The 20,830-nt window shown below is 31.7% G+C and overlaps 1 protein-coding gene across 7 annotated transcripts in view; it reads left to right on the forward strand.

Annotated features, from left to right (window-relative positions):
- Window positions 1-12,297: 12,297 nt before the first annotated feature.
- Window positions 12,298-20,830, forward strand: part of LOC143225698 (G protein-activated inward rectifier potassium channel 4-like) — a 28,219-nt gene continuing 19,686 nt past the window's right edge. For 6 of the 7 annotated variants that reach the window (XR_013013988.1, XR_013013990.1, XM_076455569.1 and 3 more), the window contains exon 1: window positions 18,864-19,104. The gene's annotated coding sequence lies outside the window, so the exon portion shown is untranslated. Of the gene's footprint in view, window positions 12,455-18,863; window positions 19,105-20,830 lie in introns of those variants that run through there. The other variant, XR_013013989.1, reaches the window with a different exon arrangement.

Below are 20,830 nucleotides of genomic sequence, written 5' to 3' on the forward strand. Positions count from 1 at the left end.
GCGCATGTGACAACGTACAGATAACTGTGTAGTGTTTAAGACACAACGTTATATGCACAGTGTAAAGAATTTTCGTCCAAGCGTGTAGGTTGTTTTGAATGTAAATATTATTACAAAATAAACGAGTTTTCTACATGATGTTCGTTTATCGTTCAATTTATCGCCAATAAATCACACACACACCAACTGGAAAATAATCCTTAGCCCAACATATATACATATATACGTAAATGTATATACAACACTGTATACTTAAAAAGTCAGTTTTTGAGAGCTTTTCTAAACAATTATTGATAGCTTTAGCTGTTATGACGGTTTGAGAGTTCAATATACGCATAACGCACAATAGTTGTCTTCTGTTTAACTAGCTCCCCACTGGCACAGCGGTATGTCTGTGGACTCACACCCCTGGAAACCATGTTTCGATACCCATGATGGTCAGAGCACGGACATACCATTGTGTAGCTTTGTGCGTAATTCTAAACAATCAATCAATTATAAAACTAATAAGTGTATCTCAGAGGTTAAAACCCATTGACTGCTTGAGTGCTACCTTGAAATTAGCTTCGCTAATAGCTTTCGTTGTTTTCTACTTAAGCGTCTCGTTCGTGTTTGTTGTTTATACATGTTGGTAATAAGTGAGAATTAAGCGTTTCGTTAAATGCCTGACAGTCGACTTCGCTCTAAGTGTAAACTGATGGGAGATCTCTGGAAGTGAAGCGTTCATGATATGGGAAAGTGATCGCTTGAAAGTTCTTCATGAATTGTGAGATTTAATGTTTTTGATATTAAAGTGAACGCGAAAATTATTAAGTCTAATACTTCTTACGTTTTTGTTAGTGACCCCGTGTGGCTTCATGTATAATGTAAATATTTCTTTTGTTTAATAAGTTCTGGATAGCTATTTCCCTTGTGAATTTATTTTTCCATCTATGTCGTTATGTGGGTCATTTAATTCAATTATAGTTAAGGATTGTGTACTTCTTGCCATTCATTGTTGTAGAAAACTTACAACATTTTTTTTAAATAGAGAACAGTAGATATGTACCATGGCAATGTAAATTCTATTGTTTATTGTTATTATATTGTAAAAGATAGTTTTAATTGTTCTCGAACCTAAAATTTTCATCTATTGGTATTTTTTTGGTTATGTTATTTTTAAGATATAAAATCGTTTCTTTGTTCACTTGCATGTGTGGTAGATTGAGATTTAAATCCTGGAATATTAACATTACGGATTTTCTTGCGTTATGATGTGAGATGTTTTTAAAATGTCAAAAGTCCTTTGTTGGTGCGTATTTCGAAGCCGAGTTGTCTTCACATGTTTCTGTCATTGTGTTAAGTTCTGGAAATAACGGTTGGCTTGGTTTGTTTTGAATTTCGTGAAAGGTACACGAGGACTATGTCGCCGTTTATTGGGACGAGAATTCGAACCAGCGACGGTCAGAACGTAGGTGAACCATCCTGTTCACAGGATTTGGCCAGCACACCTGGTAATAACATATGGTGTAGTTTTTATTGTACACTCTCATGTTGAAGGTGATCCTACTTGGACTCTTCTAATTTTTGAGCAAAATTCTGATCTCAGTAACCTACTTTATTTTTCATTAGAATTTATAAACATTTTCACGTTAGCTATCTTTCTTTTCAAGTTGTGACCAGAAAGAGGGCTGTGAATCTCTGATTGAATTTAGTCAGAGTCCTTTGCAAACTTTCGTTAAATGTGTTATCAAAATGTTTAGGTACCACAGTTTTAGAGTTTATATCAAATGTTATGACAAAGTACCACGTAGTAATTTTTTTATGTGCCACATTCGAGGTAGCTATAAGAATATGTGGTATAAAATTAAAATAACGCGGCCAGTGATTAAATACATTCTGATCACTTCAATAGTTAAGATTCGTTTAGACAATCTGTACTAAACAATTAAAAAGAATTTTTGAATGTATCTGAATAAATATATATATATTTATATATAATATATATATAAACAATAAAATGGCGATATCTATCATATCTACATAGTCAAAATTTATTTGTATTGAATTATTATTAAAGTAGTAGAGTACAATGTTAAAAATTCGCTTTTGTTTAAAGAGAAGAGACATTACTATACGCATTCAAAAATTCGAAAGATAGGAAAAATTATGACCAGTAATTTTTTATAATTCATATAAAAGCTGGAATTATTATTCGATAACGTTTAAATCAAAGATTTAAAATAAGTTGACATACTTGCAGGAGAGAAAAGGATTTAATTATTCTACCACCGATATCACTTTTCTGTTTATCCCAGGCGTAAGTAAGTTTGTTTCATGTACGTAAAACTTACATATATTTGCTAATATATAGTAAAGTACAACATCATTACCGTTGTATTGTGTCGTTAACTATTTTTAGTTTCAGAAATTACTTCTTACAAATTAAATTAACAAAACTGGATTTCGTTTAGTTTACGTGGTGCATATTATTTATACTGTGTGTTAGGCTTTATATTTATATTAAGATGTTACTTTATAAATTACAAAAAAATAACCTCGTACATATTGCTTGACTTTTGACGTTTAAGAGTAATGACTTGAGGCATTGTAATTAATATAAAATATCATATTTCATTTAGTGTTTACAAAAAAAAAAATCAAAATATGATGTTTCAGGTATGTATTCAAGCCGTTTCTTTAATATCTATAGAGAATCATCATATGAAACTTCTATTTACAAAAACACAAGTGTTACAGTACAATTTACCCATAACATTTTTATGTCAGCTGCTCAACAAATATAGCTTTGTTTGTTTGTTTTTGAAATTCGCACAAAGCTACTCGAGGGCTATCTGTGCTAGCCGTCCCTAATTTAGCAGTGTAAGACTAGAGGGAAGGCAGCTAGTCATCACCACCCACCGTCAACTCTTGGGCTACTCTTTTACCAACGAATAGTGGAATTGACCGTCACATTATAACGCCCCCACGGCTGGGAGGGCGAGCATGTTTGGCGCGACTCGGGCGCGAACCCGCGCCCCTCAGATTACGAAGCGCACGCCTTAACAAATATAGCACTAACTCTGTAGCTCCTCTTCTTTAACTGCATAATAAAATGTGAAGGGTTTTCAATGCACTCACAATGATTGAATATTAAGTGAAATTTTACAGAAAAGAAGCAGAACCATTTATTTCACAGACCGTCTACGCTAACATATAGGCCATGGCTGACCTCATGAAAAATCATAATATTTCAATCCATTCTACATTACTGTATTTGTTTCACAGTTCCGTAATACGGGTTTATTAATTCATATTTCCATTATGACATCTATCAACTTTATCCCTTATAGGCTTATGATGTAAATTCTGGTTAAAGAAGAGAACATTAACGTTTCCCAAAGAATTAATATTATATGTTCTTACTCAAATAATATTAACATGTTACGTTTGATTTATAGAGAAATGAGAAATATATTATTTTACAACAAATTTTATATTTTCTGTAAAATATATGGTAAAATTTATTAATTGAATAATCACTATTTTATTTAGCCACCCAGTTGATTAGACCTAAATAGCGATGATATGAAATATTCATAGTATATCATTGTTTTCTTTCATTCTTCAATTATTTCCTCTACTTATTACTGGGGGTTATAAAAGCTAGCATAAGTAAAATGAAAAATAAAGAATCATTTTAAAATTAAAATATTCATATTAAAAATATCTGAACAATATAAATAGTCCTGTTTATTCAAAACGTATCAGTTTTGACTTTTTAGTACAACTCATCCCATCGAGATGCTCATAAGACCTTAGTGGTGTAAACAATTTATATCTGATATAAGTATTTGTACAATAAATATGAAATAAACATTTATTTTCTGTGGAGAAGCTGTGACAGATTGTATCTCATAACATAAATAAATAAAAATATTTTGATTCTATAACCTTCTCTGTTGCCAGTTATTTAATTTACATTTTTTGTTCAAGATGATGCGACTTTTAATGTTTTTAGTTTTTTCACATTTATTACACTCATAATATTACCCAAGAGATGTTAGCGACTTCTATTAGTATAAACATAAGTGTAGTTCTGAGAGAAATTTATAAACAAAAAAAATAAAACGAAAATATTATCGAAAAAGGCTAACACCACAAATGTAAATAATTACAAGGACTTTCGTAATAAAGTCGGGGTCGTCTCGAATATTCTTTAGTAATTTTCTACATTCTTTATATATCTTTAAACGATAAAATCATTTCGCACAAAGTAAAAATTATGTTTGGTTATCAGATATTTGGCAAAGTGTTATCTTTGATACGAGCTAATCACTTCATTTATGCAATTTGAGCCGAAGAAATTTTAAACATACGTAACAGGTAATAATCGGCGTATTACAATAATCGACTGAAAAACAAACTTTTAGTGCTTAACACTCCTACGAAAAGTAGGGCCTAATAGGCCCCAGAGCAACTTGAAAGGTTATTAATATTAGGCTAATAAATTTGTATTTAAATGAAATTGCCATTTCATTTAATGAAAATGGGTTTAATTTATGAATTTTAAATGAAATGGCAATTTCATTTAATGAAAATGGGTTTAATTTATGAATTTTAAATGAAATGGCAATTTCATTTAAATACAAATTTATTAGCCTAATATTAATAACCTTTCAAGTTGCTCTGGGGCCTATTAGGCCCCACTTTTCGTAGGAGTGTTAAACCGTTAGAGGAAGGTCACTACAATATTATAGTGCAACGTCATCATGAGCTATTTATCTACCTTACTAAACAATTGATTTTGATAGCCACATCACTAAGAGTACCCTACTTAATTAATATTCTTGAATTATGAGATTGAAAGGAAAATAAGAACAATTAGGTAATTTACGTCAGAAGTGAATTGAATAAGAAACAGTACATAGATTAAAAATGTGATAATTGTTTATTTTAATAAACCATAATAATATCTTTTATTTTACTTTATCAATATGATATATAACAATTTTGATAAAGTATTATGTATTGGAACTTGAGGAAAATGAATATTACTCCTAAAAATAAACGATGTATTTTTATTTTGTTCCACAGTAAGCTGTATGCTCCATAATATCATGCTTAACTTTTACTTTAAACATTTTACTAATTACGAATTGTTTAGCTTTCAACGCAACCACACTTGATGTCTAGGTTTGCTTCCCGACTGTACAAACACACAAGTAGAATTTTCATAAATATTACAAAAGTCCAGAAGGTTAACAAAGATCGGTGGGAAGATGTAGCTCATCACAGGTCAGTCTCGAGTCTTTCCGAAATAAAACACATCTTTCTAAAAGGAGTCAACCATTTTCACAGTACCTTTTCACCTGATAAAGTTGAATTAAATGACATCCAAAATATAGAATAGAAAGGAAAAATTTAACGTAATAATACATATTTATTGGCTATTAGATAACTCAAAAATAAATGATGTACCTGAAACAGAATAATTACAGTAAATCCAACTAAATTCTCAATATCAACAACATGTCTGACTATAAAGTAAGATCGAGGTAAAGGTATTCGGCAAATACAATAAATTACAGTGTAATATATAATTATTGTTACGCAATTAGTATATATAATTTTAGTAAATATTTGTGTAAACTGCGAAAGAAAAATGGTATACAGAAGGGTTACAGTTTCTAACATAACTTGAAGTAAAACATATTTCAGGCAGAATACAACGTTTACAAAATCAGTTAATACAAACTAAACACAGTTACACCAAACACTGCATACATATAAATCACAATATTCTATGCAACTCGAACTTAAATTGTAACAATATATTTTATACTGTTACGAGTGTAAATTTAGCGAAATACGTCCTTACATGAATCTTTATACAACGTAAAGTAACCAAAACCAATGAATTTGAAAATAATGAGACAACATTCATATGTTCGCTTAGCCACACAATTAAAATAGATTAATAATAGACAGAAAGAAAGCAAAAATCATAACACATAACAATATTTTATTATGGCTAATCAAGAAAGCAACATAAATGTTAAAAAACTTTGCAACCAACAACAATACATTTATTCCACAGTCAATGTCACACATTCTATACAATAAATAATGTTTTAAAACATTTTTCAAAATATATGGTTTGGTAACACTAATACAATAAACGGACATAAATGCCAAAATATATAATTTCAAGATATAAAATATAACCTACACGTTTTGTTTCTTCCATATTATAAAATTATTTATTTAAAATATATAGATATTCATCCCCAATCAGTGAAATATCTCATAAATAACCCTTATGCCTCCTATTTTAATACAATTAACAGAAAGTAGCTGGAGCTTTGAACACACAATGAGTTACATGAGTTTAATATTGATCATGAATAATACAAGGTCCTGCCAAAAAACACCTTATACTTGTATAAAGCATAGACAATTACCTTTATTCTCACGAATATCTATCATATGTTCGTAGATAGACAAAACATGGTATTTATAGTTATAATAATAGTTATTCTTATATTTAAATGTCTTTAGTCACATACAAAAGAGAATAATTTATATGGAACACTTTATATCAAACTGACTGACGAGACAAAGAAAGATCGTTCTATTTAATGAAGCATAACTAAATTTATGAATTTTAAATGTTAAAGATCAACTGAATTCTGTTTCAGTGAATGTATTGAAATATGTCTTTTACAAGAGACTTTGATAATTCAGGTAAGTTTTTGCAAATTGAAATAAACTGCATTATTCGAAGCCTGATTTATACAGTTGAAACCAGATTGCGCTATCTTCTATAAGCGAAAAACTGAATAATAATACGTAAATTGTTAAAAAAATAATTGACATTTCAAAGTTGGATTGAACGCTTATTTAACAATAAATTCAACTTCAATTCGTTAAGAATCTTATTTATTCACGAAAAAAAATCTTTTTGTTTCAATGACCAGAATAAATAATTATCAGAAACTGACATTTAATAAAAAGAGGTTTAATTTTGAGTGTATTCATTACAAAATACAGTTTTTCCTGTTAACTCTTATTTATTACACTTCACGTAAAATTCTATTATTTTAAAGATTTTAATCTTACATTTCAATACTTTATTATCCATGTTGTTTACTATCTATCTAATACCTCTTTAGTTCAGAACAACAGACGACTAGGTGTTTTTTTATTTCAAATATATATTTCGTCAGTTTTCAATCTTTTAGGGGACTAAGATTGTTTAGTTAAGATCATAAAAAATAAAATGTTATACTGATAAACTTATTCTTGGGTTTTATAAAACATTTTTGGAGTGTAATACAATAGCTATAATAATATCGCATATTAATTGCAATTAACATATTTCAGCAATTCTTTAATGAATTGTTTGTTTGTTTGTTTGTTTTGGAATTTCGAACAAAGCTACTCGAGGGCTATCTGTGCTAGCCGTCCCTAATTTAGCAGTGTAAGACAAGAGGGAAGGCAGCTAGTCATCACCACCCACCGCCAACTCTTGGGCTACTCTTTTACCAACGAATAGTGGGATTGACCGTACCATTATAACGCCCCCCACGGCTGGGAGGGCGAGCATGTTTGGCGCGATTCGGGAGCGAACCCGCGACCCTCAGATTACGAGTCGCACGCCTTAGGCGCTTGGCCATGCCTTCTTTAATGAAAATTACTACTGATGATATTCTTTACTAAAGAGTAAATACATAGATTTAATAAAGATATAATATGATTAACTTTGATTCTTGATTTTTCTCTAAATTGTACTTAATTACAAGTTTGTTATAATTTCAAAATTCTACTTTTGTTAGAAATATTTTTATAGTTTTTGAGTGCATAGAAATCGAAGATACGAAAAGTGAGTGAATAGATTTATTCAGCCCTTCACTGTTAACATTAAATTCTTCTGTGTCACATATTTATATTTGTAAAAAGCTGTAGTCTATTCTCAAAAAAACTTCTTTAAATATTTTTAATATGATTTGTTTGATTTTCTGATCTTACAATGTAGGTACTTTTAGCGCTTATTATAATTAATGTTGTAGCAATTTAAAATAATACATAAAATAATTTCAGACATAGCCTGATATAAGCAAAGTTAACAGTTATATATATATCACTACCAGGAGAAAAAAATTGTAATTTAAGCTAACCACAATTTATTTTCTAAGAGAAAATGTTATTTTTCGTATAAATGTTTAGGGTAATATTTTAAAACCAATTCTGGCTTTTGAGTAACATATATCGTTCAAGGCAAGAAATAACAACAGTGTATTTTATATTAAACATGAGAACTTTCTTCTTATATGTGCGTCCAAAGGAAGTGACATTAAGTATTTGCTGAAAGTACTACATATAATACAAAAAAGTAAGTAGTATTACTCCTGAACTACTCCAAATATCTAAACCTTCTTTGAAGAAAAACAGTTGCCAGCAGAAAACAAAACTAACCTGAGAGGCTGCTCTTACTACAGAAAATAATCCTGCTTGTTCTGTTTTTAACCCTTTATACAGAAAAGCTAATCCAAGTATCTCGATCAAAGAATGGAAGACAATTAAAAAAGAATGTTCTCCACATGATGTGACTGGAAGCTCTCCTTCGTATAATATAATAATTAAACAAACAAATACACCAACCCATCCATTGTTAAACAAAATCACAGTTACAGGAGTTTCTTTCATACAGCGGGTGCAAATTGTGTCAATGGCTCCTAAGATTGTTGAGCTGAAAGTTATCAAAGTTCCGACAATTTGATCTGATAAAGCTAAATTCCTTAAATCACTAGTTTCTTGGATTTCTGAAGGAAGTTTGGATACAAAAGCAACGCCGACTACAGTTAATATTGCAGATATAACCTGCAATAAGCCAAATCGTTCTTTTAATACAATTCTAGCAAACAACGATACCATAACAGGATAACTAAAGATAATTACACTCGCTTCAGTTATGGGTAAGTAGTGAAGTGCACTGTATCGCGTGTACAAAACTAATGTATTAGCAATGCTTTGACAGAGTAAAATTTTTCTAGTGGAAGGTGTACCAAATGGGTTTATTTTTTTATGTATTAAAAGTGGAAAACTGTAAATTACGATACAAACCAAATTAACCGAAGCTACTTTAGCAGAATTTACAGTTTTCAAATACTTAATAATAGCATATCCGGTAGAGAAAGCTGCAGAAGCTATTATACAAAACAACAGTCCTTTGCATAAAGACAAATAACCTAATAACCCAAGCGATTTTTTGATTTGACACTCATACATGAGAATCTTTTCATCTTTGGTGGTAAGAAGAGTTTTCAAGCAATCAGCTTCTCCATGTATAGTATTATCATTATTGCCAAATCTTTCGGAGCTGGATTTTCTCAGGTTTTTCCTACTGGGGTTCATAATCACCAGGTGTTGACTCTGGCGGTTTCTTTCAGCTGTTTTAAACAAAGGTAAGCTTAATGAATCACTAATTAAAATGTTATTTTCAAGAACATTTTATTGATAATTCTCAAATTAATTTAATTTTTCTGATTAAAACTATAGAGGAAATTTTCCAAGTTTTCAAAAGTGATATTTTGAATTATATAATATATGCTAATGTAATTTAGAAAAGAAATGGTTGTGCGATGTATGCATTCTCTATAGTGGCTGAAGAAAAAAGGAACCTTAGGCTGTATATGCTGTACTGAAATACTAATTACAAATCTAGAGAAAATAACAGGTCCCCAGTTGTCCTTAAAATATACATGCACATATGCATATGCTTTCAGGTATTGACTCATTATTTTACTGTAATTCAGCAAGAAATTATATATGACTTTAGTGTTTCAATCACATTTATTGTTGGCTTTATTTGTGTTAACATCGAGGAAAAGCGTTTATGATGAGTTTTTGAAAATAAACTAGATGTAACATTAATATGATATCTTCGGCTGTCATTTACTAATTGCAGTGAACATATTAACCTCAATAAGGGCTAGTGAGTGTCATATGAGATTTGATTTCTTATAATAAAATGAGTGCAGAAGCCAATATATTGATAGAGTTGTTCGATTACGATTTTAATGATAGGGGTTGAAGGAGGTAGTGAGGAGAAGTGCCTTGAAACCTTGAAATTGTAATAGTGTTGGTATGGTAAACCTAAAGTGAAGACATTGTGCAGGATCATCTAGCTTAAAGGTAAGTACATAATATTTATCAATAAAATAAAAATATCAATTAACTTTTAAACTTAAATTGTTTCTGAGTGAAGTTCTTTCTGTTATATCAACCTTTAATAAAAAACACTCTTAATTAAATAATCAATAAATGTTTTTCTACAGTTTTGTTGTCCATAATTTCATTTATATTTTTGGTGTACAGACGATCAACCTATTTTTACCATAATTATTCTATAAATACACAATTAATTCATTTTATAAATGATCTTAATTTCGATTCGCTCACAAAGGAATTTACCAACGTATACCTGCTTCTTCATTGGTCAAGCTTGAATTCTCAAAATATATTTATTTTAGTTAGCTGTAAACTGGAGGGATAGGGTATACTGTGTGTTGGGGATGGTAGTATTCTCCCCGTTACTTTTTACATGCTATACGCTAATATATACAGAAAACGTGAAGAATAATGAGATTTACTTCAAAACTAATTTGTTTAAAAGAAATATTTACAATACAAGTTGTTCAAAATACTAAGCTAAATTTTAATCTATTACTAGATTATACTAGTTTTACCACACGTGTGATAAACACTACCCACTACATCAAACTGTTTTGTTCTACTTGCCTAATCGTATTGTGATATATACAAAAGTAATATGTAACATTGCATTTTGATAAAAATAGAATAAGACGTTATAATTTACCGAGAAATATTACACAATTAAATATCATGTATATAACAAACAAAATATCGTGTCTTCGTTACTTTAGAGAAACTATTTCATTATGATATACAGAAATAAATAACACATTACGCTGAGCTCCACAAAGAAACAAATTATTATTTGTTAACCTTATGCAAAGACAACCAGTGTTTGTTTAAAGTTATGGATTAAACACATGGCCTATTATGCTGTGCACGAAAATATTAGAAAGTAAAAATTAGCCGGCAGTAATTTTGTTATTTTGTTTTCTCGGCAGTATTGTGCAATATGAAAGTGTAATAAAATACGATGACAGTCTTCTTACAAAGTAGCCCTTGTGGATCAGTTCTGAATGAAGTAATTAAATTTAGTATTGTAGTGATCAAGCTCCATCAGCCTTGGCATTGTACACCTTGCAACATAATTTCTTGTAACATCTCATGAATTGTGTTGAATACACTTAGACTTTACCTGTAAATGAACGATTAAGTTTATTATTGGTGTATATTTTTTATGTCAAACGTTTAATTTGACATGTTTTAATTTAAAAAACATAAAAAGACAACAACTTGTATTTAGTTAAAAAGAGGCATCGTCGGCAATGACGTAAGTAAAATTATCTTCTTAGATCTTTCCATTAGAAACCTGTAATGGGCAAGATAAGAATAAAGTGAATATAATTATCACCAGCATTATTGTTTTATTGTTATGTAAGAACTGAATTTATGATACATAATAAATTATTGTTCCACATTTACTTTCTACATAGTTTTTTGGAGAATGCATTATTTTCTTACTGCAATAGCTTTAATAATTGGCGTTCTACATGTGACCTGCCAATAGCGAGATTAAAATCCATCGCCGAACATGCACTTTTAGTGTGACTGTCAGTACTGCTATTTGTTAGCAAAGAGTAAACCAAACGTTGACGGTGGGTTGTGTTGACTAGCTCGCTTTACACTTTAGTACGAGGTAAATTTAACAAAACATACTTTTGCGATAACCAGATCGTAGTACGGACAACAAATCACGCTTTTCTAGGAACTGATGTGGCCTGCTGGCGTCTGCTGGGGACCACTACAGTAAATAATATGTACATACTTGTGAGAAACTTTTTTCTGTTTTAGGTTAATATCGATTTGAAAAACGACAACAAAAACTGAAATACTGTACGAATCTCGAGTTAGTTTAACAAACGAACAAAAACAATTATGTAAAAGCAGTCAATGAGATAATTGAAAGATTAACAGACAACCATATCCCTTAACTTGTCTCAGTCACGACCGTCGATCTCGAAATTCCCACCGGTGGACTTATTGCTCTGTTTTGTGAAGAAGTGTTGGTAAGTGTCAACAGTACTTATTAATCAAAGTTTAAGATCATCTTTGGTGCCTTTAGAAAAGCAAGACCAGTCTCAATTGTTTAGAGTGGCATTTATTATAAATACAATACTAACATGATACAATAGAAAGTGTTTATATAGTACTTCATAACCACATCGGATTATCTGCTGTGTCCAGGGGGTGGAGTCGAACTTCTGATTTTAGGGTTGTCAGTATGAAGACTTACGCTACCGTACCGGGGTACTAGATGGTATGATTTACTAAACACCTTTTAGCTTATCCTGTTAATAACATTAATTAGATTTAGTACCAAATAATTAATCGCATGTAAATGGAAAAAACGTAATATGGAATTTTCGCCATGAATTAACAATATTAATTGTGTGGTATATCCGGGTTAATAATATTAATTGTTAGAATTGTAATTAATCAGAGCTAAACATACAAAACTCAAAAGTTAGTTTTATTACCTTAAATGTCTACAGTTTTTATTTGATCAAACATTCTACTACTATCTGTATTAAGTAATTTATTTGAACTATCACTGCGTTTTTTAGTTTTTCATACACAAGCTATCGACTTAATTAATTAAGCCTTAACAGGATGTGAGATGGTTAATAAACAGTAGGATCTAATGGATAAGTTCGAATCACAGGTTGCCTAGCAACAACGAAAAACAAAAACGTGCCCCAAGTTTCTTTACAAAAATAAGCTTAGTCTAGTAAGCTAAAATAAAAATGTTATAAGGTCAAAAAATATAACAAGCCATACTGTTATTGAGGTTTGTTAACATAATGCTAAAAAAACAAAATTATCAGTAAAAATTAATCAAGAACAACCAAATAATAATAATAAAAATTAATTTTAAAAGTTAGGTAACTTTTATGACAGCATTAGCCAATGCACGGGTTGATGTCTTAAATGAAAGATTACCCAGTAAGTGTGAAGAGGAAATCCATGACTTTTATTAATATCTGCAGGAGTACCCCAGTCATTGGCTGCTATTGCAAAGGCTACTTTAACTTTACTTTTTGTGTATCACAGTTTTTGAGAATTATGTTTAATGTTTTTCGTTCAACTTTGTGATTTTGTTTCTCTCTAGCGTGTAATGCAATGTCTAAAGTATCTACAGAAGCATGTGCGATATCTCTTTGATGTACTTTAATCTTAATGTTAACGGGACATTTGATCTCTCCGAGATATTCCTTTTCACCTTCACATTATACATTGTAGAAAACGTTTTTTTCGTGTGTTTTTTTGCGTGGAATGTCGCATCTTGCAACTTAACCTTAGTTAAGATATATCGTAGGTTATTCGCGCCCTTGAACACAGTTTGAATGTTTCATATATTAATGTTTTAACCTTTTTCTCCAAGTTCTGGAAATTAGGATATCACCATCTTTTGTTTATTTTCATGATTAATGGGGTATGATAACCTTTTATACAAGTTGCATGGGATAATTATTATTACCAAAATACTTTTATCGCTGTAGAAATTTAGTTTTTTACGTATTTGTTACTACTTATTCTTCGCCCTCTGCAGAGTAAAGTTTTAATTATACTGTTTTTAACATGTACAGGGTGACAGGGTTGAAGTTAAAATATTTGTTTATATGGATTGCTCTTCGATAAACAGTAATGTTTTAGTTTCAGTTCATCGCTGTTCTTTACAACCAGTTTAAGTGATTGAGTGGGAAGCTTGTGCATTACAAAAACAACAAAAACACGAACACTAAAAATGTGATAATCCAAATAAATTACTTAATACGTATAAGAGTACTCACGTTAAAAGCCTCAAAAGTTAATTTCATACTATCACTCAAAGTAAATTTTTGGTGCTAAGTAACAAACGAGTTATTGCATAATCTTCTTTTCAGTAATTGGAGGGCCCGGCATGGCAAGGTTGGTTAAGGAGTTCAACTCGTAATCTGAGGGTCGCGGGTTCGAATCCCGCTCGCATCAAACGTGCTCGCCTTTTCAGCCGTGGGTGCGTTATAATGTGACAGTCAATCTCCCTATTCGTTGGTAAAAGAGTAGCTCAAGAGTTGGCGGTGGGTGGTGGTGACTAGCTGCCTTCCCGCTAATCTTACTCTGCTAAATTAGAAAGGGCTAGCGCAAATAGCCCTCGAGTAGCTTTGAGCGAAATTAAAAAAAACAAACAAACAGTAATTGATAAATTTTATTTCAAACAGTATATTCTGTTGGAATAATTTCTTTTCCAGTGGATCAGCGGTAAGTTTCTGGGCTTGCAAAGTTAAAATTCTGGGTTTGATTCTCCATGATTGAAAGAATGCATATAGCCTATTTGTATATCCTTGCGCTAAAATTCCATACGCTTGGTTATGAAAGTGTTAAAATAAAAATATAACGCGGTAAATGCATTGTACAGAAATACTAACCTTTAACTCTCATTATTTTAAACAGAATGAACAGTTGTTGAATTTTGAAATGTCAAATTTATAATATACATATTAATAGTCTTCCGGTTGGTTAGTGGTGTGTTTACAGATTTACAACACTAAAACCCGGTGTTCGATTCCAGTGGTGGTTAGAACGCACGTAGCCTATTGTGTAGCTTTGCATTGAAAGTCAATAGCGCCAAAAACAGAATGAAACTGGTTAGTGGCAACTTCAGTAAATTTATTGTTTTAAGTAATTCATCAGTATGTATTAGTGTTCTTTCACGAATAGATCGGAACTTCAAATTCATCTATAATATTTAACTTAAAATCTTATTCAGCATTTGAATTTCATTTTTTTAAGTTACGTGTTTAAATCCAAGTATTATTTATTGCACACTGAATCATTTATTAAATGGATTCGGAAATATCAACTAAAGGTAATAAACTTGTTGCTGCCTTCGTTTCGTTTGCATCTACGAACAATTAGCTTGGTAGTGTAACATTACCTCTGACTGGCTATCTACTTAGCGGCATCTCGTGCCATAAAGTAAAATTAATATATCTACGCCACTTGCTGTAGAAGTTGATAAGAAATAGTCATGTATTTGGTTTTTACTTTCACAGCCGTAATCAGTATAAAGTACATTGTTTTTTTAATATAATCTTTTAATAATTCTCGATTATCATAACTTCAATTATTTTTAATTAGACCTTTACAATCATTCCATTAGTAAGAAAAGTCAACAAACAAATGGCTGATTCATAGTTGTGCATTACCTTAATTGAAAACAATTCTAATTGGATAATTCCGTTTATGTATATTGCAAAGACCTGTATAAGATTTCAAAACGAATCAACTGAACGAGTTGAATTAAATTAAACTTCCTAAAGAAATATTTTATCAATTTTAATTTACACTTACACTATTTTTACCCATGGTATAACAGCTCATAGAAGAGATCGTTTTTTTTATTTTACTTTTTTCGAGTACAATCTTTAACTCATTGTTTTATCTCCTGATCGATTACATCCACGACTATTGGGAATTTCATCTTTCTATAATACCATCAGAAACTGCATTTAATTTTTGTATAAACTAAAAACATTGGTAAATTTTTGAAATCTATTTTAAAGTGACAGTATATTTTTATTTGTCAAGTTAAATTAATAAAACGTTTAAGAAAGCTAATTTAAAACTATTCAGTTCTTTCTGAGATGTATTTATAACAATATTACTAATGTAATGTTTTGATGCTTGAGTCATCTGGTGAGTATCTAGGTAATTATTCTGTAAGATTCAAAAGTGGTTAAGTAAATAACAAAATAGAATATCTCAAGTTATAAAACTACTGAAAATGTGCTAAACTTTTCTGAATGCTAGTCAATACATAAAAAAGCAATTTAATTTAATTACGAAGTTGATAGGGGAGGATCTTCTTTGGATAGAAATCTAATTAATTTAAAAAAAAATTATCAGAACGGCCTTGCTCCTTTAGCATCATCTGGCACACCGATATTGACAAAAGAAAATATTTAACTAGAAGAAAGTCAGATGATGCAATTACATATGCACACACTTGAATAATTATAAGAGTTCCAGGATATTTATTTAACCTAGGTTTAAAATACTAAATGAATAGATCTTTTTAATTACATTTGACCCGTTATTAAAAAAACCATTGCATCTCTACTAAAGAAGCTAGAAGAAACTTTTCACTGGTTTGGTAAATAAAAAAAATAAAAATAGGAGGTCTGACTATACGTTCCTTTATTCTAAAACTACATTATTTCCAATTCACCTGTTTAGAATTTTTAATCGTAATTAAATTTTATTTTATAAATGGATCCAGAGCTTTGAGATTTAGGGTATCTTGAGAAATAATGGAAGAGATTCTCACCTGGTTACTCTTGGAACATGTTGTAAATGAAAGAAGATTGCGTTCTCATTAAAATGTGTCTTCTGTAATGTAGGTAGACGATAAATTTATAAATTTACAGTTCAAAATCTGAGATTTGATTATTCGAGTGCATAGTCTTTATCCTTAAAATCCACAACATTTGTGTCTAAAGAAAATAGTCTTAAAATTATCCATATCCTATACATACTTTCTAACTCGTATTTTTGCAAAGCAGCCTTTCAATGTTGTCGATTTCAACAAGAAAACTGTATTAGATATTACAAATTCCTTTAATTATTATTTCAGAGTTTTTATAACGGTCTAATGTGAAATGTTTCAAAAGAGAATAACCTAAACACTTTATACACTTTTGTGTGTTTTATTTTATGGTACTATTAATACTTTTAGTGACAATAGGTAAGGAGTAGATTGTAACTTGTAACGACCGTCGCTAGTTAAAGAAACCATAACAAAAAAAGCGAAAGTTGAATATTATTATACACATTTGAAGAAGGAAATTAATGCGTCCCCTCTAGTGTCACAGCGGTATGTTTGCGGACTTACAACGCTAGAAACCAGCTATCTATACCCGTGGTGGTCAGAGCATAGCTTAAATTCGAGCGAACAAAGCCCAGCATGGCTAAGTTGTTAAGACACTCGACTTGTAATCCGAGGGTCGCGTGTTCGAATCCCCGTTAGACCAAACATACTCGCTCTTTCAGTCGTGGAGGCGTTATAATATGACGGTCAATCCCACTATTTGTTGGTAAAAGAGTAGCCCAATAGTTGGCGGTGGATGGTGATGACTAGCTGCCTTTCCTATAGTCTTACACTGCTAAATTAGGGACGGTTAGCGCTGACAGCCGTCGTTTAGATTTGCGGGAAATTAAAAAAAACAACAACGAACAATTGAAGAAGAGGTCTTTCGCAGTTTGACCTTTCTGGGTATCAAAAATTTCCAACATACCCAAAGAATCGCAAAGAAGAAGCGAACAAACAATTAACGCAATGTACATCTACATAAAAATGTCTCTTATGAAATGTATTCTTCTGGAGAGAACCCCGACACGATATTTACTCTATTTTACTACTTCCTGCTTCCTTCTAAGCTGTTGTGGAAGTTTATATTGTCACGCTGAGTCTAACTGTTTAGTGGCTGCTTCAAATGAAGACGATAAAATATTCTGTAAGGAATTTTTTATTATTAAATTAAAAACTTTCACACGATTATAAATACGACATCTGAATGTATTTCATTGAAGTGTTGTCTTTCTCTCCTTTAAAAATTGTTTGTGTAGTAAGGAAACTACAACTTAATAATACGTGCTCTCTCTCTCAGACAATGTATTACGGTACTGCGCAAATTAATATTTTATAACAGAAGTCACGTGCAGTTAGTCAGATGAAATATCGACTGTTTAGGACAAGCGTCAAACATATATAAAAGCTTTATCTGTAATTTAACTAACATGAAACAACGAGTTAAGGTAAATTGAAATACCGCCTGATATTAGCATAGTCTGGTGGTTATGGCGCTCGATTAGTGAACTTATGGTCATAGATTCGAAACCCATCATTAAGCATTATCGCCCCTTTTAGCCCTTTCGGACGTTATGACGTGATGGTCAATCCCACTAGTTGCTGGTAAAGAGTTGTTGAAGAATTGGAGATGGGTGACGTTGATCAGATGCCTTCTCTTCAGTTTATCACTTCAAAATTAGGGACGGCCAAAGCTAATAGCCATTCATTCGAGTAGTTTTGAATGCAATTGAAGAAAACAAACGGACGTTCTTGAAATACGTCATTAAACACGACAAACCAGCACAACTAATTTCTTATGTCTTCCTTCCGAATCCCTCACTTAGCAAAAACTAGCAAGAAGCAAATGTTACCCGCCATGATTATTTCCAGAGGTATACATAGAACATGTAATCTGTATATAATTTTGTACACTTACTGCACTTTACGACTTCTTAAATAACTTTCTGATGTATCGTTCCTATAGTATGGGCCAGATTTTGTTTTGTTTGTCTGCAGTTTCCTGCATGACTGTATAACGTTCAAGTTCATCATTTGATACAAACAAGTGTTTTTGTGGTAATATAAATGAAACAAGCAAGACACGTTCCATGTGATTACAGCTAGAAACCAAGTGCACTACTAATCGTGGTGAAATTTTATCTCATCGAAACTCAGACGTTGCTTGATTTCAGTCAAATATTCAAGTACAAGTTGTGATATTATGCAATCAAACAGTATTTAAAAGGAGGTAAGGAGTCAGTTTCGTGCATAAGTAGTGACGTCATTTACCATTTTCTTATGTGTTCGAGTCTTGAGCAACCACCGCTCAGGGAGGAGCTTAACGTAAAAACTCTACCGTATAGTAACCGAGACTAGTCATTAAAGCTCCCCTTGTTTAAAAATAAAAAAAAGAATTGGAAAGTTCCACTCATGTAACCGGTTTTAAAGTATTCTGTATAATTGTGTGCTGGGGTTCAGGTGAATTTACACTTCGAACATTCGAGATTTAATAAGTTAACAACTGGACTACCTCGGTAACCAAGCTGTATAACAAAATATTGCGAAGACGATTGGTAAATGTAAGTCGAGTTTTTAATATTACGTATTGTTAAAGCAGGGTGAATAATTAAAAAAACAACAAAAAACCCTATATCATAAACGTAAATTTGAAAACATAATTAAAACTGCGATTTAAGAATAAATGAATTGTAAACCCTGTAATTTATTTTAAATTACTGCGTGTAAAGAATTATATTTTAGTTTTGTTGGAATAATAGTACTACTTTATTCAGGTTAAGTGTAAACTTGTAAAGGTTGCATATAAAAAAAACATATTGTTATGACATCTGGTTATGAAAAATCGATTCCTCTAGGCGTCGCGCCAAATTTTAAAACATGTCCTAGAAGGTGTTGATTGGTAGAAATAAACTACTTAAATCTAGTATTTGAAATCCATGAAGTATAAAAACGATACAGTTGTTAGGTTCTGACATTTTTTCCCCTAAATTTGGGTCGAAATTTCGCGACCAGGAATTGGGGTCTTAAAAATATCATTGCACAACCCAGGCGAGTGTGGACTAGTCAGGTTCTTAGGTCCGCGTATTAATACCACCAGAATTATACATCGTGCTTTACACTTTGGGTTTGTTTGTTTTTGAGTTTCGCACAAAGCTACTCGAGGGCCATCTGTGCTAGCCATCCCTAATTTAGCAGTGTAAGACTAGAGGGAAGGCAGCTAGTCATCACCACCCACCGCCAACTCTTGGGCTACTCTTTACCAACGAATAGTGGGATTGACCGTCACATTATAACGCCCCCAAGGCATGTTTGGCGCGACCGGGATTCGAACCCGCGACCCTCGGATTACGAGTCGAGTGCCTTAACCACCTGGCCATGCCAGGCTTGTTCCGTATGCTGTCAACAATATTGCGTTAGAGAGAACTTTCTCGGTGTGATAGTGTCTGAAAACACCATCATAATGAATAATAGTTTAGTATGTATGTGTGTGTGTATATATATCATCGCTTTTAACATTAGCATTTTTCCAATGTTACCATTTTTTTTCTAACCTAATAATTTAGTATACACTGACCTTAATATTATTTCTATGTGGGCATACGGCGCAAAGATCTCTTCAAACATTTTTGTCCGCCAGGAATGCCAAGTGTGAAGCTCTCGTATATCCAATTCGATTTTATTACCCATTAGGATCTATATTAGCCTATCCGCCCCCAATGGCATAGCGATATATTTGTGGACTTACAACGCTTAGAATCTGAGTTTTGATACCCGAAGAGCACAGATAGCCCGTTGTGAAGTTTCGAGCTTAACTTCAAGCAAAAAACAAAAATAAACTATTAGCCTATCCTACAATTGAAACAAATTTGAGCAGAATTAATCTGAGATCTTCTGCGTGACTAAGTACATCAATCCAAAGGTTTTGACCTCCTGAGTCCAAAACTTAATTAGATCTCAAAACGGTGAAGAGGTGACGAAGCTCTGTACTGTAACACATTTACTGTTGTACATTTATTTTAATGTCTAGGTTTGTTTCTGTACAGTTTCAATAGTTTTCTTTTTTTGCATGTGACATATATTCTTGACTGTGTATTACGTAAGTCCCGCCTGTTCTCGAACTTTTTAGAAGGTTCTTGAAAGTAAAAATCAACAATACTTGTTTTAAGAAAATCCACTAGAATATTGTTGAAATGTCGAGAAACTCGCGTGATTTCTATAAAAAGCTGCTAGCCGAGAGAGTGATTATTATTGAACAGCTACAGCCAAGTGTGAAACTCTCGTAAATCC

Source organism: Tachypleus tridentatus, chromosome 9 (assembly GCF_004210375.1).
Source record: "Tachypleus tridentatus isolate NWPU-2018 chromosome 9, ASM421037v1, whole genome shotgun sequence".
Taxonomy (NCBI): domain Eukaryota; kingdom Metazoa; phylum Arthropoda; class Merostomata; order Xiphosura; family Limulidae; genus Tachypleus; species Tachypleus tridentatus.